The sequence below is a fragment of the Lycorma delicatula genome, chromosome 8, assembly GCF_047948215.1.
Source record: "Lycorma delicatula isolate Av1 chromosome 8, ASM4794821v1, whole genome shotgun sequence".
NCBI lineage: Eukaryota > Metazoa > Arthropoda > Insecta > Hemiptera > Fulgoridae > Lycorma > Lycorma delicatula.
Genome location: NC_134462.1, coordinates 30933054 through 30956740, shown reverse-complemented (window position 1 = coordinate 30956740; position 23687 = coordinate 30933054). Strand labels below are relative to the sequence as shown.

General features: G+C 30.2%; 1 protein-coding gene across 1 annotated transcript in view; it reads right to left on the bottom strand.

Annotated features, from left to right (window-relative positions):
* LOC142329039 (uncharacterized) overlaps window positions 1–23687 on the bottom strand; it is a 253825-nt gene that overhangs the window by 65341 nt on the left and 164797 nt on the right. The gene's annotated exons all lie outside the window — the stretch shown is intronic.

Here is a 23687-nt window from a genome sequence, read left to right as displayed (position 1 = left end):
TTAAAGCGATAAGGCACGGTTTACCTCGGATGACTGGATTAACAGCCAAAACTGCTGAATATGGAGCGGTGAAAATCCTCACGCGTTTCATGAACAATCATTACGCGCACGTAAAATTGGTGTTTCGTTTGCGATCTCCCAGCGTCGTGTAATAGGGCCTTTATTTTTTGACAAATCTATAGATAATGTGGTTTATCGAAATTTAATCGAACAGTTTATTGCCACGTTAGATTTACACAAACGAGAATGTAGGTTCCAGCAGAATAACGCAACGGTCATTCTGCTAATGAAATGCTGGATATGTTACGGGAATTTTTTGACCATCGTTCGGTGTCAAAAGGGTTGTGGCCTCCAAGATCCCCAGATATTACACCAGCAGACCTTTTCGTTTGGGATATTTAAAAAGTGTAGTTTAAAAAACAATCCTTGAAGATTTGAAGGCTAATACTGAAAGTTAGCAAAAATTACGAAAAAAGGCTAGAAAATGTTATTAATCGTGTACCAACCTGCATCGAGATCACAGTAAATCATTTTGAACATCTATTGTAAAATTATCAAAGGTAATTTGAATATGATTGTATAAGTAATTTATTAACGTTAATATCTTTGTAATAAATTCACGTCGTCAAACAAAGGGGTTGCGTCCTTTTTGAAACACCTTTATTTCCAAAAACTAGAAATTACATATTGCTATAAAATTATGTTGTTTATTTTCAGTATTATAAATACAACTACATTTTGCAAGCTGGGGAAAAAACTAGTCACCTACTGTAAAACCGTGTTGTGAAACAGATTAATATGCGAATTTTATTCTATTAAAATATCAATTTCATCACACTATTGTTAAAAAATTTTATAAAATAAATTTAAATTGTTTAAATAAATAATTAATAAGTGATTTCCATTTAAGGTTTTTATTCCAATTAATCCAAAGAATTTATTCATGCTTAATTTCCTTAAAGTAGAACATTAACATCTATCGGTATTTAATACATTACAGTTTTTATAGATCTGAAGTTTCTTATCTATGTTAGGTTGACCATCATAACGTAGAAAATGAATCTTATAATTAGTTTGGTTTATATTTAAGCTTAAAAAAAATGGAGATATTATTAATTTCAGAATTTCATTTTTCGGTACACACGAGTAGACTTTACGCTTTTAGTTTAGTTGACTAAACTTTTAACATCAATTATTATTATCTAATGTACGTTACTGCGTGGAAAAGTTATATCAATCCCGTAAATAGAGAAATTATTTCCAATACTACCCTACTGTTTGTAGCTGATTTTATCAACTTAAATAAAATCAATTTTCAGGCTCATTAATGTACATATTGCATAAAATTAAAGCACACCTTGGATACAGCGTATTTTTTATATGACAAATAAGAAATCTATATATGTATAGCAAATACAAATACTACATAGTTATATTAACCTGGAAAGTGTTCTCGTCGCCATATAGGTCCGATAAGGATTAATATAATATAGTTCTGAGTTTTCTTTGTGGGTCCAGGATAAAACGGTACACACACACACACACACACACACACACACACACACACACACACACACACACACACACACACACACACACACACACACACACACACACACACACACACATATATATATATATATACAAAGAGAGAGAGAGAGAGAGAGAGAGAGAGAGTATTACATAAAACATAATTATTTATACCATGTTGTTCAGGGACACAAAAATTAATAATAAATATACACACACCACCTACATTAAGTTTTTAGTTAAGAATAGATATATATTATTAATTAATTAAATAATAAATATTATTTTATAATATCTTAAAATTGAATTAAATTACTATAATATCTTGGCAAGTTAATTGCGTTTCATGAATAATTTTTTAAGACTACTAATAAATTTTAAATATACACAATAACTAAAGCATAATGATAATATTTCACGCACTATTACAGTTAAGTTCAATAATATTTATAGATTATAAATTAAACATTTGCCTTTCTATAAAGGCTACAAGTAAATCCCTTCACTTTGTATGTAAACCTATATATATATATATATATATATATATATATATATATGTGTGTGTGTGTGTGTGTGTGTGTGTGTGTGTTCTTTACGCGTAACATTTATGTTTGACATTCTAAATTTTAAAAGCGAAAAGTTAATAAAATCGATTAAATTAAATAATATTGTCTAGATTATTTATGTTATAATACTACTATAATTAATTATATTTAAAATTATTATTTTATTATTATAGAAGAATTAAAATTTTAAATAAATTGTTTAATTTTTAATTATTTATCTTCTACAATAATTAGTTAATTTACTAATTCGTAATTTTTTGACACCAAAATTACAGAATGAATATTTATTTTCTTTTTTTATTCTATAGTTTATAAATCGTATTTTTTATGTTAATTTAAATGTAGCGGGTGTAAACTAATTATATATAATATGTAACACTATTTATAAATGTAATACTTTCAAAATATGTTTAATGCAGCTAATAAATAATAACAGTAAACAAATGATAAATGAAGTTCATTTTTTAACGTAGGGAAATAATATCCAACAGACTATTTGAAATTTAAATTTGTTAAAAATGTTTTCGTGAAAGTTTTCTATCTTAAGAACATTAAAACGTTATTCCAACAATTAAAATTTTGTTCATGTGTGGGATTATCTTTTTGATTAGGTTTTATGTTCACGTCGTCTATCACTGTATTGATGTAAGTTTGGATTAAGGTAAGGTTTACTTAATGAACCTTTTTTTCTTTTTTTTCTATTTAGCCTACGGGAATCACCGTTCAGGTATTACTTCCCAAGGATGAATGAGGATGATATGTACGAGTGTAATCTTGTACAATCTCAGTTCAACTATTCCTGAGAGTGCGGTTTTAAAACCCAACCACCAAAGAACACCGGTATTCATGATCTAGTATTCAAATCCGTATAAAAACTGCCTTTACTATGACTTGAACGCTGAAACTCTCGACTACCAAATCAACTGATTTGGGAAGACGAGTTCACCACAAGAGACGACCCGTCGGGTTTATTTAATCAACCTAAATAAAATAAACGACACAAAGTGGCGGAGGTAGCGGTACTCACCCATCCAAATATTAAAAACGTCCAATATCTTTTTTCTTTTTCCTGTTTAGCCTCCGAGAATTACCGTTCAGGTATTACTTCAGAAAATGAATGAAGATGATATGTATGAGTGTAAATGAAGTGTAGTCTTGTACAGTCTCAGTTCGATCATTCCTGAGATGTGTGGTTAACTGAAACCCAACCACCAAAGAAAACCGGTATCCACGATCTAGTATTCAAATCCGTATAAAAATAATTGACTTTACTAGGACTTGAACGCTGGAATTCTTCCCAGATCTATCATCCTAAACCGTCACACAAATAATTTTTTTTGTAAGTCTAGCCAACCCTTATACATCTGTAATTGAACTTCAGAAGTGTATTATATAGGAGCAGGCTTTAAAATCGTCTCCGGCATCCTCCCGTAAGAAGGTATTGCTCCCAGAACGTGCCTTTCGGCCAATTTCAGACGGAAAAGAAGTGTACCACGGAATATAAGCAAAATGAAACACATTTTGCTCATCTTTCGTTGAGATAATCTTATCTAAAAACCGAAATACATTTAGAGGAATGGAACGCAATCAGACAATTTACATCCCATTAATACCAATCAATCCATCTTTATAACGAATCAGATCATTAGGATCACCCAGCTACAAAGAACGTATTTCCGTATACAGCAATCCTTAGGAGGTATTACACCCTACGACATCCTTACATTCCTTTCCGTTCGTGATACTCATTTCTGATAGACGCTTTAATTTGTCCTTAAAGGCTGTTTATGTTTATGTTCTATTTCATTGTAAAAGAAAAATGAATTATATATTTAACAGAATTGATGTATTATTCTTAACTTACAAAGTATTAACTTAGAAACTATGTTTATTAATTATATAAACTACATTAGTTTGTTAATTGATGACGTAAAGCAGCAATAATAATAATAATATCTAATGAACATCTGTTAAAATAGGACACGGTTTCCGCTGCTCTAACTTTTAGTTTAATTTAGTAATTGAAGGATAGAATGGCATATCTTATACTTTTATTGAACAATTATTTGCGTGCAATTAGTTAAATGCTCTGCAAGTATTAATATTGCACTTTATAACTAGCTTAAACCCATCTGTAAACAACGAATTTTGTAATTCTGTAATCTGTTAGTTTTGGTCAATCTTATCAGTTGCATCATCATTTAATTTCACGTACAACTTGTGTTTAATAGCCCATAATTTTGATTCGAGTTTCATGAAAATTGGACTTTCTCTAAGTTTCGTTAATATTTTTTTTTTTTGTTTCATTCGTAGCCTTACTAAAAAGATTTTTTAAAGATTAATATCTTCCCATGAATTTTTTAGTTTTCAGTTAATAATTTATATTCTCATCTACATTAGAATGAATCAGAAAATTCAGTTATACCTTATTTTGCTTTAGATCCGGTGGAAATTATCCATTGAGGAAATGCAACATGAGTTAAAGAACTCCTCTAAAGTTATTAAAGGATCCCTCCAGGTAACGAGTACCTTCTCATTACAATCTATATCAGAATATCAGATAATTTTTATCCAAGATGGGAACATCAGATTGCTTGTCTTCGATTTGCAAAAAAATTTCCATTTCGATTTTTTTATCAAAATTGGTTTACTTCTAGGAATTAAAACCTATACATAAATTCAAGCTATTAAAATTACATCATCTGTAATAAGTGAAATTGTGAAGCACGTAATAGTACCTAAATCAACTAAAAACAGTTTAACTGGATATTAAACGCAAGGATGACAAATGAAGGAGATGTTTTATAGAGAATTAAAAATTTTTCTTACTTTCAATGCAACTGTAGAAGGACGAATATACTTCTAAGCTCGGATATCATAAGAATCTTTATCTAAAACGACGTAAAGTTAAAAAACAGAACAATTCTATAACATAATTAAAATAAATATATACAGTGCCGATTATCCTATTCTAATTTAATAGAAATCTGGATTGTCTGGAACGATCAAAAAAATATTAATTCAGATTTTCAAGATCGAAGAAAGATTTAAAATATCTTATTACGTAATTCTCTAAAATGAAGATAGAACATAAAATATAATGAATGTAATATTTTCCAAATATATCTGCTGTGTACAAAGAATAACATTTTTGTGTTCATCGTTAGAGATATCCTAGCAGTTAGTAGTAGTAGTAGTAGTAGATTTTACTGTAGCGTGTGCGACTGTGTTAGTGCTGTAATGTACCGGATACCCACCTGGTTGGTCTAGTAAACGGGTCTTCGCAAATCAGCTGATTTGGAAGTCGAAAGTTCGAGTGTTCAAGTATTGGAAAAGTCAGTTATTTTTATACGGATTTGAATACTAAATTGTAGATACCGGTGTTCTCTTTGGTGGTTGAGTTTCAATTAGCCACACATCTCAGAAGTGGTCGACTTTTTTTTTACTCTCAACTCCCCTGGGCCGGACCGACTTGGTGGTATTGCGCCGTCCAGGGGAGTGTCTTTTAACTCTAATAAGCCTCCCCACCTGCCGGATATATATCGGCATGGCAGGTCGGCCTACCGGTGTAGCTCTTTTGAGAGAGTAATCATTGATTTTTGCCGAAGTTTAGACACCACACCGTACCATGTGTGTCATGGTGTGGTGCCGGGTATTTTCCTAAATCACTTATTTTCCCTAACCCTATCTCATACCCTTGGGAGTTCCCAGCGGCTCCAGCCGAGGTGTGTCGGGACTGACACACCTCGGCATGCCGACCCTCCCCGCTGGGGCTATCCACCCAAACATAACCAACTAATAGCCCATCCGTCGCTCATCTTCATTCTTTTTGGAGATAACCCTTTTTACAAAGTCAACAACTCTTCCCCAATTCTCTTCGCTAGCTAATATAAATTCTACTATATTGGTTGGTTCCAATTCTGTAAGCGCCGCATTAAACCTTAGCTCGGCCCATCTGTTACAGTCAAAGATGGTGTGCTCGGCGTCACCCAGTTCCCCACAGTACATGCACCCAGGATCTTCTCTTCTCCCAACCTTGTGCAAATAGTTGTTAAAACATCCGTGCCCTATGAGGAACTGGGTCAAATAATATTCCACCTCGCCGTGGTTTCTCATGAGCCAGAGTTTAACCATTGGTATAAGAGTCTTGGTCCAACGGGCAACTCCATCCTCCGACTACCTCTTCTGCCAGGCTTCAATGACTGCACCTCTGATCTCCTGTTCCGTCCTTCCATTCGCCTTATCAACGCGTTGCTTGGCTATCAATTCTATTGGAGGTACTCCTGCTAGGACATATAAGACATCATAAGATACTGTTCTGTAGGTCAATGCAACACCTAGAAGCACCCTTCTATGTGTCCTCGCCAGCTTCTCTCTATTTCTCCTAATGGTGAAGGCACTCCACCAGGCCGGTACAGCATATAGCAGCGAGGACGCTACTGTTGATGCTATCAGTCTTCTAAAAGAAGACTGATGAAGAAGAAGAAGCCCTAGGAGCCCTCTGTGATGTCATCAGTACGTTCAAACTTTTAATCATACCCTCAAGCTTTTGGCATACTCCATCAATGTGCTCAGAGTATTTGCAATTCTTTTGTAAAATAACTCCTAGATATTTCAGGGAGTTAACTTCTTTAATGACCCTGTTGTTAATTCTTACTTCCATTCGATCCAAAATTCTTCTGCCGGTGAAGGTAATGCACCGACATTTTTCTATTGCCAATTCCAGATCCCTAGAGCATAACCATTGATGTATTATGTCTGCAGTAGCGTTTGCCCTGTTCCGTACCTCCATAACTGTCTTTCCCTCTACCAAGACTGCGAGATCATCAGAAGTGGTCGACCTGAGACTGTACAAGTCTACACTTCACTTACACTCATGCATATCGTCCTCATTCATCCTCTGAAGTAATACTTGACGGTAATTCCCGGAGGCTAAACAGGAAAAAGGAAGGAATGTACCGGATGACTCGATTTTTTAGTCCTCACCAACTTAAGATAATACTTTATCGTCTATCGTGTTTTTATCAGCAGTGTTATAATATCAAATAGAGCTGCCATGAAATAAATTTGTAAATAATTCAATGCGGTTGTAACTAATTGAAAATATCAAACATGAAACATATAATTTTACGAGTAACTTTCGAGACAGTGTATTGCAGCGCCACGCGGTTAGTTTACAAGACAGCTCTTAGTGAATCTAGTATAGGGTAAAAGACCTAAATTGTAGAAGGATATTTTATTATACTGCACTGCAGGTTACAGAATGCAAGGAAACTTATACGTTCTTTTTTATGATAACGAGTGAGTCATTTCTTTATTGATAGCTTATGCCTTCCCCTTCTACTGTTAACCATCTTATTATTTGTAATATATAACAACTTTGCTTCCGTTGGAGATAATTTGTAGTCTGTTTAAAAAAAATGTGTCAAGAATTTACGTACATGTATTGTTTACTACCGTACCGTATTACACCAGTTCATAGCTAACTATAATTGTTCGGTCGAATAGTATTATTACTTGCTGTTTATTTCATTGTAATATATGCTTTGATTTATGAAATCTTTTTATTTTCTAAACCTGGCATAGAATTAGACATCACCTGTGTAAATTGACATCACATGTAAATTTAAATGCAGTTTTTTAACAACTAATAAAAAACGTGAAGTTTGATAACGGTGAGATTTTGCACAATGTTACCGCGGATTTTGTTTAAAATTAAACAATTTCATATTGGATTAAAAGAAGAAAAATATCAACATAGTATTAAATAATAACGAAATTCCAAATATGAATAACGTTACAAAGCGCTTTTTCCGTTTACTTTTTTACTTCCTTGTCCGAAGTAAAGGAAGTATTGTGATCGCGAAAAATTTCGGTTTTCAGATTTCAACGAAAATATCCATTTTGACCATCCCTGAATCCATTTTGACTAGTTTCGGCGTGACGTCTGTACGTACATACGTATGTATCTCGCATAACTCAAAAACGATTAGCCGTAGGATGTTGAAACTATAGATTGAGGACTGTTGTAACATCTAGTTGTGCACCTCCACTTTTGATCGCAAACGACTGGAACAAAAGTGTCCAAAAAAGCCCAAAATCAAAATAATTTGAATTTTTTACTTTTTCTTAACTGCAGTAATAAGCCCTCATTGAGAGCTTTTCAACAATATATCATAAGTGGTAATTATTTTCATTGGTTCCAGAGTTGTAGCCAAAAATTTTTAATAATGAAATATTTGGATCTTACAAGGGGAAGACACATAGGTACAATCCGACTTCATTTCCGACTTTTTTTATTAATTTAAATATGTGGATTAATCAATAATTATTAACCTCTGATTGTTAAAAATTTTTACAATAAATAATATTCAATAATAACAATAAAAAAAAAATGAATAAAAAATCAGAAGTTATTAGTGAAATAAAATTTGATGTACTTTTAAAAATATGTATATGTAGTTTAATAGGCGTGCAAGGAAATCTTGTGATGTCCACATCAAATTTGGTGAAACATCTGATTATTTAATATTAATTGAATATTATAATTTAGAATCGTATTATTTTCAGTTATGAATTTATTTCATTCTACTTGTTAATAAATATCGCTATAAAATTTAGTAACCTTCTCCTATTTCGTTTTTTTTCTTCATTTTATTTCTTTGATGGTTACAACATCATAATTTAAAAAACAGATTATTAGATAGATATAAGAAGTACATTTATTTAAAGAGTAATAAAGGGACTTTTACTCTATCCTAATATTTCATGTAAGATAGTTGAATTAATAATTGTATAAATATTTGATATTAATAAAAGCTAATATTTCAGTAATTGTGTAACTGTCCACTTTATTAAAGAATTGGAGGATCGTATCTCACTTTCAAATAAAATAAGTTTAAATGAAGTGCTGCAAAAATTTGTATGTGTAATTTAATAGGCGAACAAGGAAATCATGTGCGTCCACATCAGATTTTTTTAATATTACTACGTAGATAAAAGACTTTATCTGCAATTTTTATTCAAGCATAACGTAGACTATGAGCAGAAATATTCAGTAACAAATGTATTAGTTTATAGACAGTTCTTTTGCGGCTATAATTTTACTTTTATTATTTATAATTTCATATATCCGAGTTATTTCGGATAGAGATCAAGATAGCTCGACATATATAGAAAATGTCAAGTAAATGTTGATTAAAGAAGTACTTAAAGAATGTATGAAAAACTACTAAAAAAAAGAAATTTTCTACAAAAATCCCAACCAAAATTCTTGCTAAATTCTGAAGGCCCTAACTGTTTTGAATTTAATCATTCTGACCTCCGTAGGGGAAGACATCCGCCTTGTAACTTTCCCGTCGCCACGCCACTATCTCCGATCTTTTAGACTCCTTAAACTTGATTTGTAATTCCATTACTGTCGGCTCACGGAAAGTGCAGGCCAATGAAGAAGGAAGAAGACAACAAAAGAAGATAAAGAAGAACGAAGACCCATACCGCGACTCACCGCCACGGACTGGAGTCCGGTAGAAGACCCAAGCAAAGAACAGCACGAAGGGCAGCCATAAAAGAAGAAGTTCTACAATTCTCCTAACCACCTACCCACCTTCCTTAAAAACTTACAATTTATCTTAGCCAGCACATGGGACTCCCTCCGGATAAGGGAGCGCGTTGCTTCCTCCAAAACAAGGCCACGGTAGGCGTATCCCTGCTAGCCCAAAAGGCGCTAGCACCGAAAGGACTTCAGTGGAGAGACTGAAGGGGAATCACGCCGAGTACGTGGCTCAAAAGCTTAGTCTCCCACAATCAACCCCAGTAAATATTTTTCACGCTTGTCCATATGGATAGGAACGCAAATCACACTATCTGTCCATAAATAAAACCTAAAATTTATAACCGCCACTAAATAACCAATAATCCGCCCGATAAAAGAAAGACACAGCAGCAAGTGATTTTGTCCAGGCTCTGCGATCTGTATGGAGAAATAATTAAACTCCTGCCATTCTTGGGTTCCGTTCCGTCCTAAACTTGATAACACAACACAGTCATCAGTTTGGCTTTTTGTCAGGATACCACTGACGCAAATGCCTCGGCAGACATTTCTTCATTTCCCTCAGTGTATTTACACAACCTCCATCGCCTTCGTACGGTCTCTTTCCCAACCTCGACCACCTACTATAACTTATAACCCCCCCAACTATCAACTTGACCGATTTGCGGAAGTGCAATCCCCTCCCATTCCTCTAACACTGAAGTTCTCACACAAAATCTCTTCCAATATCTAACTTTAATTAGACTATCCACTCAGATCATTACTTGAGTAATGATCTTGTCTTTTAAACACCAAAAATACTATCCTCATACCGAAAAAACAAGTGTTGATCACAACGACAATTTTGTCCTACGATTCAATTTACGCAAGTTCTCTTGATTTACTTAAAAATGAAGAAACAGATTCACAAATTTAATAAGCCTCTAATGAAAACATACCCTGTCTCTCTCTGCTTTAGTCCGTTTTTTGGAGCGAGGTCAATGCCAATTCCCACTTCGCAGCTCCATCACAGACTTCTCCACACATCCAATCTAATTCTAATAGTGAATATCTCAATTAACCGGGGTTCGATGCCAAAGCGCCTATCTTGGAAATGTAAGCACCGAGGCGGGCTCCTAGCCACCCGGATTGCTATTCTACCTATACATCTATAACAGCATATTCCGTCATCCGCCGGAGAACTAAGAATCTAAGGAAGCCAGCAACTCTGTTCCATTCCCTTTTGGTTTACCAATTAACTTGAAGATCTAAACCAGAATTGATCCTCGAAAATAATTAGGACTGTATAATGCATTAAAAAAACAATATTAAAATTCCGTGAATTTATAGGATGTATGATAATGGACCTGCATACAGTTACCTGCATACAGTCTTTGTATAATGAGAGCAGCTGGTAACAGAAAATAATGTCTAAATTCACATTAACGATTTTATTCTGCGATCATAAAATAAGTAAAATTATTTTTAAATTCAGTAACATCGTGTACTAGCAAATGTAAACTGACCTTGAGGAAAATATTTATGTTTTTTTTTTTTAAACTTAAAATAAATTGAACAAGGAGTGCTTTGTTTGCAAAGAGTGGATATAAAATATCATCCTTATATAGTCTACTATAGAATTTTATTTTTGTTTTACATAACTTATTCAAGAACGCGAACGAGTAATGCAGTTTACTATTGTATTTTTATTAAAATTTATTTTTGAATATTTTCTCTTTCTGAAAGGTTTTAGAAATATATTAATAAAATTAACGTTGAGGGAATGACGTGTTTGATGAAGTTAAAAAAAACTTATTATTTTTTTTTTTTTTATTAATTTTAACTGGAAGAAGAGATGTACATTTGTATTGTTAGCTGGATGGTGTGTCAATCAATAATGGTGTCAATTGTTTAAACCCGTAACTCCTAGTAAGTGGATAAATAATACTTATTTATACTTAAATATAAATGAATTTATTAATTACTTCCTTGTACGAAGTAAAGGAAGTATTATAATTGCGAAAAATTTCGATTTTCAGATTTCAACGAAAATATCCATTTTGACCATCCCTGAATCCATTTTGATTAGTTTCGGCGTGACATCTATACGTACATACATACGTATGTATCTCGCATATTTAACTGTAGAATATTGAAATTTTGGATTTAGGACTGCTGTAACATCTAGTTGTGCACTTCCCCTTTTTATTGCAATCGACTAGACCAAATGTGTCCAAAAAAAGGCCAAAATAAAAAAAAATTGGATTTTGGAATTTTTCTTAATTGTAAGTGGTACTTATTTTCATTGTTTCCACAGTTAGTGCCAAATTAAATTTTAATCAATTAAATATTTGGATCTTACAAGGTGATGGCACATCGGTTACATCGGTTCGAATCCGACTTCATGCCCTCTGTATATTTGAATAAATGTCATTTATTTACTTATGTTTTCTGTATTAGTGTAACCGATTGTAAATTTTATCTTAAAAAAAAAAATTGAATAAAAACTAAAGATGCTTTGTTCCAACTTTTAAACTTAACTTTAATTTACTTCGTGTGATACACTAGTAAAGAATTCTAAAAACAAAAAGAATAAATATATATATATTTTATATATATAAAATAATGCATAATAAAATAAATAATACATAATAATAATTTAAAAAAATAATAATATATATTATTTAATATATAATATATTAAATATATATTATAAAATATTTATAGTAATATTATATATTTTTATATTATATATATATATACTCACGGACCCGACAGACGTTGTCCTGACGCGGCATTATTCTGTAATAAATGCACACACATAAATATAAATAACTTAATTAAGTTAAAATTAGCAGGAATGTGTTCTAAATTTCATTAAAATGACCTATTAGTATGATATTATCAGTTTGTGATTGTTGTATTATTGTAATGGGTTTATTGATTAATTATGTGTAGTATGGTTAATATTTGTTTTCACTAAATATTGAAATGTCCGACGAAAATTGAATTAAAAAATCGAAACTTCGTAAAATGAATAATCAGTGTAATTAATAAATTTGTATCCACATTACTATAATTTTCACTTAACATCATTCTAAAAAAGTACCTCCTACATAATTTTTTTTTATTTAATAATTTTGATGTTTCATAACCATGTAACAACTTAATTAATCAACTAATAAAAAAATTAAAGCACTGTAAAAAATCAACGTAGTTAAAATTTTAGTAGAAATTTTTATCATTTTTATCATTTTTCTCATTCTTTATTTTAACATCTATTTTACCAAATTTTAGGTAATTGTAAATTAAAAATAATTTTAGAAAACTTTTTATAAAATTAATCAGCTAAAACATTATAAATTCAATTTTTTAAATATACTTTAAACTATATTATAAGTAACTTATATTTTAATTTTATAAATGTTATAATTTATTTTACAAACTTAAATTTTTATTTTCAAAGAGCTGTTCAATACTTCATAAGTTGCATAGAATCAAATGAGAACTGACAATTTAAATTTGTAGGTTAAGTTGATTGTTATTGAATGCAGGTGTATACATCATTACAATTCATGAAAAATCATGTGAAATACTCACTTCAATACTGCACCTTACAAATTTGCACAATGTACATTTTTTAATTAAACTTTAAAACATTATTTCAATAAATAATAATATAATATAATATTCTCAATAAGCGCGCAATTCTAGCAGACTCGGCAATGCTTCGCTATTGCTAGATTCGAGTATACATACAGATTAAATGAGAACAATTGAAAGTTTCATAAAACCTTAAAAAACTGAACATTAGCAATTTAACAAAATTTTACCTTTCACTTTATAAAAGTCAGAATGTAAATAAATCCAAATGGCAAAACAATAGCACTACCTATCGGATTTAAATATTTAATATAAAATTATATTTAAAATTAAATATAAAATTCAGAATGTAAATAAATCCAATTGTCAGAACAGCACTACCTATCGGATTTAATTCAAACTATTCTCTAAATACGAATTTTAATGTAAGAACAACACTAAGCTACGACGCAAGTAACTGATATGCGAAAAAGCAACAAAATAAAAAAAAATTCCTAGAATCCGATCGCAGCACCAACTACTGGGTTTGACTGATAAACCAAAAATTTAAAAAAAACTTCTAAAAATGCGATCGCAGCTCTGCCTACCGGATCCACACGCTGCCTACCAGACCCAATTGTGAACCGTAACCATCCCAAAATCAACAATAAATAAATTAAAAAAATATTTTCACTTCAATACTGTACCTTACAAATTTGCACAATGTATAATTTTTAATTACACTTTAAAAAGTTATTTCAATAAATAATAATATAATATATTATTTCTCAATACGCGCACAATTCTAAACGCGATCGCAGTGCTGCCTACTTGTTACTTAATCAGTTGTGATTTTGTTTACATTGGCAACGGCCATACGGGCTCTTTGTGATTGGTCGTTGTGTTTGACAGCGGCCATCTTGCATTGATCTGATTGGTTTTCCTTTGTTTACATTTCCATCTGATTAGCCTCTTATTTATTAAAAAACTGTTTTCTCGCGATTTTTTGTAACACAATAATAACACAAAATTACGAAATATTTTTCTCAATTTGATCGCAGCACCAACTGTCGGGACAAACTAAAATTAAGATAGAATATTATTGAATATTCTATACTGCGATGGTAGTGCAGTCTGCCGGATCCAATGTAAAACAATCCAAAATCAACAACTACTTGTAAATAAAAAATTAATTAAAAAAACATTTTCCAGTGGACCAAATTGTGAATCTAAATCATTCTAGAATCCCCTTGAACACACACACAAAATTTCATCAAATCAGTCCAGCCGTTTAGGAGGAGTTCACTTTCATACACACGTACACAAGAAATATATATATAAAGATATACCCTAATAACAATGTTATCAACAAATTTTGTCAACTCTTGACCGACAGTTTTTCAATTAGTACTTAGTTTTTTTTTCTTTTAAATTAATAAAAATACTCATAATGGTTAAATATAATAAAAATTATTAAAAAAATTTTGTCCCGTTTGATAAACTGTCAAATAATATATATATATATATATATATATATATATATATATATATATATATTTAACGAATTTATATTTGCATGTAAAAGTATAATTAAGTAATATATACCAGATTAAGAAAAGTACTGAAAACATTAGTGAGAAAATGATTACTAGGCTCATTTTCTTATGAGCACCGACCCATAATGTGATTTGTATGATTTATGTTATTTATTAAATGATCATTACAATGATGTCTCCTCTCCGCAGCAGTTAATGTATGAATAATAAAGAAAAAAGAATGTTTTGAAATATCACTTTATACATTTTTTTTTTTATTAAATTTCTAATTTAATAAATAAAACCTAAATTAAGGAGTAAAATTGGTGGTTTCTTATTTAATTTGAGCTGGGAAATAAGATAAAATAGGCCTCAGAATACAGTAGTTTTTATGATATCTGACGTAAAACACAAATTTTGGTGTCAAAAAACATTTTTTTTAGATTTGTAGTACAATAACTTTGTTAAATGACGAATAAATGGGGAAGATGTAGTAACGAAATTGTACAGAATTTAATTTTGAGAGAATTAATATAAATAGAGCCAATATAAAATAAATAAAAACTTTTAAAAATTGTTTTTTTATTGAAGCAAAATAGACGAAAAATAGACAAAAATATCCTATTTCCCTATCCTACTTCTTTTTTGTTTATTTTTTTAAATTACATAAGAAACAACCAACGTTACTCCTTAATTTGGGTACGAAAAATTACAGTAGGGTTTATTTTTATAATAAAAGTTGAAATACTTTGATTAAATGAAATTTTTTTATTATTTTTCCCAGTAGAATATGACCTGAAAGTTTCTCCGTTTATTCGTTGGACACCCTGAATAAACAGAAAATTGATTAGTGAGTAAGTGAATCACCATCCACTTTTTATTTAACTATGAAACAATTATTTAAGTTCCATTATAATCTGTAAATATTAATACAGCCCGACTAATATAACAAAAATTGTATTATGAGTTTATTATTAACACAGACTTATTAATACTTCTTTTTTTTTTCAGGTAATTATAAATGGAAAAAAAATTATTACCATGGACACATAAGGTTTAATCATCGTGTGTAGGTAAGTTAATTGATTTTCTTTCTTTAATCCGTTCATTGTTTATAGAATAACGGAAATAACAATAATAATGATAAGATTATGTGCTCACGTTTTAATATTTTAAAGGTTAACAGATCGAGGCTTACCCTTGAATTTTTTCTTACTTTTTGTTTTCCTTATTTGTAATTGAATTGCAATTAACAAAAGATTTTGGCCTGATCAATCTAGGGTTTAATATATACAGTTAGGAATAATCATAGAAACGATAAGAATAACGTAAAATATAATAGATTGGTAAACCGTAGGTGGTTCTAAAATGATATAAGAATCAGTTATAAGTAAACAATTTGAAACCCGTTCTCTTAGTTAAAAAATGCGTTCATTTTTTTAATAATAATTCGATTTTGTTTTGAAATTGAACTCACCTTGCTTAGAGTACACCATTGAAATTTAACAGTGATTAAAATTGTAATTTACGGGTAAAAGTATTATTATTTTTTTTTTTTTTAATTAATATAATAAATTAAGAAATGACGTATCGATTAAAGTAATACAAATTTTAGTTTTTTTTTTATAATTTACTTTATGGTCTTTAAAAACTTAAGTTTTTTTCTAATTTTCGTGTTTTAAATAATAAAAAAAAAAATGTTAATGTTCTCCAATATTAAATTAATCTCAAAAGTTTAACTTTAAAGGATAATATTTTGAAAAATCTGTAGTAATTAAAAAATTATTGATGATTTTGAAAAGAATAATATTCCTTATATTTCTGACGAAATTAAAAACTTGAATGCATAGGATTTTTTTTTAATAGCACGAGAATCCGATCCCAAAATCTTAAACTGAAAAAAATGAAAATCTCTGATGGTAAAATTAATTTCAATAAAAAATGTTTCATGATTCTATCACCGCAAAACAAAAAACAAAAATTGTTTATTCTAATAATTGAAACTAACATTAAGAATGTTATGGAATGTTATGTTTCCAATTAAGAAAAGCTCACTAGGAAAGAATATTTACACGTTATGTTTTTTCATATCATTAGTTTTGAATATTAGATAAAAATTTGGTTTCCAGGTATCAAAAAGAGGTTAAAAAAGTAAATATAATAAATGCCGATTTTCGTGGCGGAATGATAGCATCTTGACCTTTTATTCGAGGGTCCCGGGTTCAAATCCCTATCAGGCATGGCATTTTTCATATGTAAAAGATTACATTTCCATATTCCCACATACAAGTGTCAAAAATTTTGTGCTGATTTAATGAATTAATTATTCAAGGGAAAAAAATGCAGTTAACCATAATGAATATTTTCTTTATCGAAGTTAAGCATCTCATTTATAAGTATTTTCAGGTTTATTCTTTTAGAAAAATTTATAAACAGTTATAGGTAAAACACTAATAAGTTACTGAACAATTTTTTTTTATCTTCAGTCATTTGACTGGTTTGATGCAGCTCTCCAAGATTCCCTATCTAGTGCTAGTCCTTTCATTTCGGTATACCCCCTACATCCCACATCCCTAACAATTTGTTTTAAATATTCCAAACGTTGCCTGCCTACACAATTTTTTCCTTCTACCTGACCCTCTAATATTAAAGCGACTAATCCAGGATGTCTTAATATGTGGCCTGTAAGACTCTCTCTTCTTTTAACTATATTTTTCCAAATGCTTTTTTCTTCATCGATTTTCCGCAACACCTCTTCATTTGTCACTTTATCCATCCACCTGATTTTTAACATTCTCCAATAGCATCAAATTTCAAAAGCTTCTAATCTTTTCTTCTCAGGTACTCCGATCGTCCAAGTTTCACTTCCATATAAAGCGACGCTCCAAACATATACTTTCAAAAATCTTTTCCTAACGTTTAAATTAATTTTTAATGTAAACATATTATATTTCTGACTGAAAGCTCGTTTCGCCTGTACTATTCGGCATTTTATGTCACTCTTGCTTAGTCCATCTTTAGTAATTCTACTTCCCAACTAACAAAATTCTTCTCCCTCCATCATCTTTTCTCTTCCTATTTTCACATTCAGTGGTTCATCTTCGTTATTGAACAATATAATACGGTTATAAAAAAAAGTTGATTCAGTAGTTAGTCATCTTTTGGAATTTATGATGTAGTTAGAAGTTTAAATTAAGGGAAAATGGTAAAAATTTATCAACCTTGCAGAATTGTAATTAATAATGTAAAAAAACTCAAGTGTAGTGAGAAATGTACATTAGAGATAGAGATAAAACTGAGGTGAAGAAATAATTAGCAAAAAGAGAAATTGGAAGATCTATTTGAAGAAAATAGATATCCTGAAAATCCATCTTATAATGCATGTAGGACATCATTAATTTAAGTAAATTAATATTTCTTAGATTTTTAATATATATTTTACGCGTTTTAAACAGTATATTTCTTTTTTCGATCCTTTTTTACCAAACTGAACCAAAAACGATAGAAAATCTTAAAAGATAATGAATCTTCTTTTGTTGTAAGGTATCTTATTTCGGTACAAAATGAAAGAAAAAATCAATATTAAGCTAAAAAAGTATATTTTTTAATGATTTATGATGTAATCACTACATCAAGCTATTTTGGGGAAAAAAAATTATTCATTAATAAAGTTTTTTATTTGGAGAAGACAATATAGTTGCAGAAATGTTGAAATATGCCAGCAATGAACTGAGCGTAAAACTGGAAAGAATCTTAAAAGAAATCTGGGAAACAGAGAGAATGCCAGAAGATTGGAAAAACGTTTTAATACATCCCCTCTACAAAAAAGTAAATAAAACAAACTTCATTAACTACAAAGGAATTTCACTGTTGTCAGTCCAGTACAAAGTTTTGTCCAAAATATTGTAAATAAAATACAACCGGTAATAGAAAAAGAAAATGGAGAATATTAAGGTAGATTTAACCTGGAAGAAGTTGTGCAGAGCAGATCTTTAATCTAAAACAAATTTTACAATACCAGAAAATTAAAAAACCAAAACTAGTCACAATTTTTATAGATTTTAAGAAAGCCTATACTCCATCCACAGGGAATTTCTACTTAAAATTCTTGAAGAATTTAAAATAGCTCACAAGACAATAAACGTTATAAAAGAAATATTAACAAACATAAAACCAAAAGTGAAATTCTTAGGAAAACTTTCAGAATAATTCGAAATTAAAATTGTAGTAAGGAAAGAATGTCTCCAATCCTCTTTAATTGCGCACTAGAGAAAGTTATAAGGAAATGGGAGAAAGAACTTCTTTTTTTACCTTTTTAACACCCACAAGGCAACCGGTCCCCACCGGTCATACATAACTCAGTCGCCTCCGGGTGTAGTGGCAGCAGACTGTCCCTCTAGCTTGGCCCAACCCAGAGGACACCCACCGGAGTACCCCCTGGATCACAAGGATACCCCGACTCCCTCTTCTGGGCAGCCAAGACGCCCCTCTTCAGGTGGGTTACCCGACCCCGTTCGTATCCTGCCAGGATCCAGACATGCATTGCGCACGCCCTTCCCCTGAGTCGCGCCCTCTCACACCGCAACGGTCCCCCATGCCTTCATCAGAAGCACCCCGACTCCTCCCTCTTGCATGTGAGCGAGCTAGGATGTCCTGGGTAAGGAGACTGCCTTCTCTTTCTTTTTCCTGTTAGCCTCCGGTAACTACCGTTTAGATAATACTTCATTTATGTGTATGAGTGTGAATGAAGTGTAGTCTTGTACATTCTCAGTTCGACCATACTTGAGATGTGTGGTTAATTGAAACCCAACCACCAAAGAACACCGGTATCCACGATCTAGTATTCAAATCGGTGTAAAAATAGCTGGCTTTACTAGTACTTGAACGCTGGAACTCTCGACTTCCAAATCAGCTGAAGGAGACTGCCTACCTGGCTCTAAACGTCGGAAGAAAGAACATAAAACGTACACAAAAACGATAAAAATGGGCACTAAAACTAAATTCATAAATACAAATATTCTGGCCTTCACAGAGGATATTGCAATTTTCGCAAGAGAAAGAGACGAGGCTAAAATCAAAATTCAAAAATTAAGCGAATGTGCAAACAAAACTGGTCTTGAAATTTCTTATGAAAACTAATTGATTTTCCAATGATAAAACTCAAACCCTTAAAATTTCCGACAACAAAAAAATAAATAGAGTCCAAAAATGTTTAATATTTGGGAGAAATCATAGCACCGAATAAAATTGAAAAAGAAAAATGGGATGGAGAATAGTGTGTGAAAAATGGAAATTGTCTATCAACTCACCAAGAAAATTTACAATAAAAAATCTCTTTCATATAACTTCAAATTGAGGCATTATTAAACTGTATTCCTACCAGAAGTACTGTATGGAGCAGAATGTTTGTAGTTTTTTAGAGCAAGAAATGTGAAAAATAGGAAAAAAAATTTAAGAAAAATTTATGAACCAAAATATGTACGAACTGAAAAGTGAAAAAGAAATTTACAAACATACAGAAAAAATAGGGGACTTAATTCGGAAAAGAAGATTTACAATTTTATGAACATTTATGCAGAATGAACAACCAAAGAATGACAAAACAAATATTTAATTTCTAAAAAAACAGTCACAAAGACCAAAGTGGTTTAAAAAAATTAAAACTGATTTAAAAATATCAAACATTTCTAAGGATCTGTGTAAAGACAAAGATAAATTTAGAAAAGCGATTCGAGAATTTAGGTTTCCAGAGAGAAAAAAGAAAGATATAAACCTGAATAAGTAGTTGGAAGAAAGACGACAACAATAGAGAAAAAGAATGAAAATCTTTTGGGAAAAAGAAAAGAAATCAAAACTACCCAATCGTGATTCATAGTTATCGGAACAAAAGGAAAAAACATTAAAAATATGCGGTATTAAAAGTTCATCTTTAAATTTATAAAAAAAGGGTAGAGACTTTAAATAAGATATATGACACCGTTAATTAACATTATAATTTGACTTTATAGACTTCCTGGTAAATTACAAAAAAACAATTATATATAAAAACAATTTTGTTTTTTTACATTATATATCTTTACGTTATATAATATTTATATATTGGTACATTTTCGTTACAACACATTTTTTTGGGGGGATAAGATTATATTAATAATAATAAATTTTTCTGTATGAGTTGTGTTTTATTTGATATTTGTATTTAAATTATAATGTATATATACATCTACAACATGATTTAGTTCATATTAAAAAGAAATTTTCAATTTTAGCAAAAGTCGACGATGAGAAGTGAAAAAGTAATGGAAAACGTATTAATATAAAAACACCGGAAAAGCGGAAATCGAGTGTGTTTAATGGATTTCATGGGTGCTTTGTCTTTAGTTTCAAGGACGCATTCCATAGAAAACATTCGCTTTTCTTTCATCAGTTTCTCTTCTTTTACACCGTCTGTTTCTTTTTCTTTTTGTTTTTATTAAACATTCCGTTCAACAAATTGCATATTATCTAAAAATTTATTATCATTGCATAAAATTTCTCTATTTTATTAATCCTTGCTTTTATTTATGTAAACTTATATATACTAATTAGTACGTGGATGTTTTGAAAATAAATTAAAAAAACAAGATAACGCTCGAGTAAAAATTTATGTAAAATCTATTCGATAATTTTCATTATTAAACACTGAAGATTTAATAAATAGAAACTGCATCTTTATTAGTAAAATAAGATTATTAATTCCTGTTTATTACGAACTTTTTTCTAATAAAATAATTTTGTAACCAGATTCCAATTATTATTGGATTTTAGCCAAGATTTTTGATCTTCTATATTTATTTCAATCTTGACTACGCATCTTTAGTTGTAATTATTGTATATAAAAATCAATTTATAGATCCACGTCCTTTCAGCAGGTTTTTAGCATTTCTGAGAACAGGGGCCAATATTCTAGAAGTAGTCTTGATAATGTTACAGTTGTGATTTTTCTTATTTTGTTGCTATGAGAAATTCAATGAGCACATTCTCCTCCTATATTATTCTGAACGAATGATGTTCTGCTGTATATATTGAAATAAAATGTAATATTTAAATAAATATTTTCTATATTGTTTCCTAATAAATAAGTATTTGATAGTATATAAACTTACATTATTACAATAATGATAAAAAACTTCATTATTGGTAACAATAGAGGATCAATATTTAAGTCTATTAGAATTTTAAAATTATAAAAAAACCGTCTTTTAAAACTTTTCTCATTGGGATATTAAACCCTTAGATTCTGTTCATGAGAGGGATATTTCTTGGTTTAGTTTGAGGTTCATGCTATCTTTATCTCTCTTGTGATAAATAATTATCTTATTTAATCCAATATAACATACAGTATTGCAATAGATCGTGATGGGCAATCTGAGTTAGTAATTTTATTACTGATTTGGATAATATTAGCTAACGTTAAGCTTTCGATTGGGATTGCCTAATATGACAAGGTTGTTTATATATTTTACTTTATTCTAAAAATATTTTTTTAGAGAAACTCATTTTATAATGTTAAGTAAATATTATTTATTTTTTGAATTAATATTTAGTATTATTTCTTCGATTATTTATTTACTTTTTACATATTAATTCAGTGATAATGATGATGACGGTTTAAGAACAGAAATGACCATTAAATTTTAAGTTTTTTATGTAGAAGGTGTATCACGAATTCTCCCGGGACTTTTATAACCTATTCTACTCGTAAAAATAATGGAAAATTTTCATATAAACGTATGTCCTAAAATGCTTCGTTGGCGACTTACGGCTATTGAAACATTTCGCTCGGATTCAGGTACCCGGGTGAAATAAGGTCGTACTTAAATTTTTAGGACGTTAATTAAGAAGCAAAATTAAAGATTTTTATGGTTTTTGACCTGAAAAATCGAATAAAACAGGTCCGAAAACCATACCTGCAGCAGTTTATGAGAAATCTAAGGTGAAAACCAATAAATTAGTGTAAAAAACCGTGCTTTTTACTTTTGACATGCAATAACGTTGTCAAATAAGTAATAAACCCATAAAACTTTAAACAGAACTTATAGATAAATTATTGTAAACAAAATAGGGTAAGTGAAATTGACTAAAACAAAGAAATATAAGAAAAGTTCGAATTTTATTTAGAAACAGTACACTAAACCAAAGTACATTACAAGTACCAGTTCATAAAAATGTTTAAAAAAATGAGCCCGCCATTTTCAACACATTTCTTGGCACGCTTTAGTTGCTCTTTTTAATACTTCAGAATGAACTCTAATACAGTATTGCGCATTGTCGATCAGCTGTTGTTGATTTATTGCCAACTTTGTTATAATAATTTTTCAAATAATTCATTGTATTTCTGATATTAATTAAAATATTATTTAAGTAATTTTTGTTTGTTTATTTTTATTTTACAATTGAGTAACTTACAGTTTTTTTTTTAGTTTTTTTAAATTTCTTAACATAGATTTATAATTATTCGTGAACTAGTTTTGAGGGTTCTCTTGTTTTCCAATTTATTTGAATAAGTGTTTAAATAGTTCTTTCTTTTTATGAATACATCCTTTAATGACATTTTGAACATTATACATTAGTTATACGGCATTTAAAATATTTTTGTTGCTAAGTTAGTTGTGTAGTTGTTATTAATGAATATTGGTAGTTATTTATTACTTTTAAAATTTAAAAAAAATTATTGTTAAAACATTTTTTGAGAGGTTGACCGACCAATCAATAATATTAAAACGTAACTAGTCGAATCAAAAGAGTTTTATTCAGTTATAGGAATATTCTGTAACAATCTTATAATATCTTTTGAACCACAAATATTGGACAGTAATGTAATAACATAGGAAATATCAATTATAAATAAACTGCAATAACCGAAATTATTTCCACTTTATATACTTGACGTGATTTTTAAAG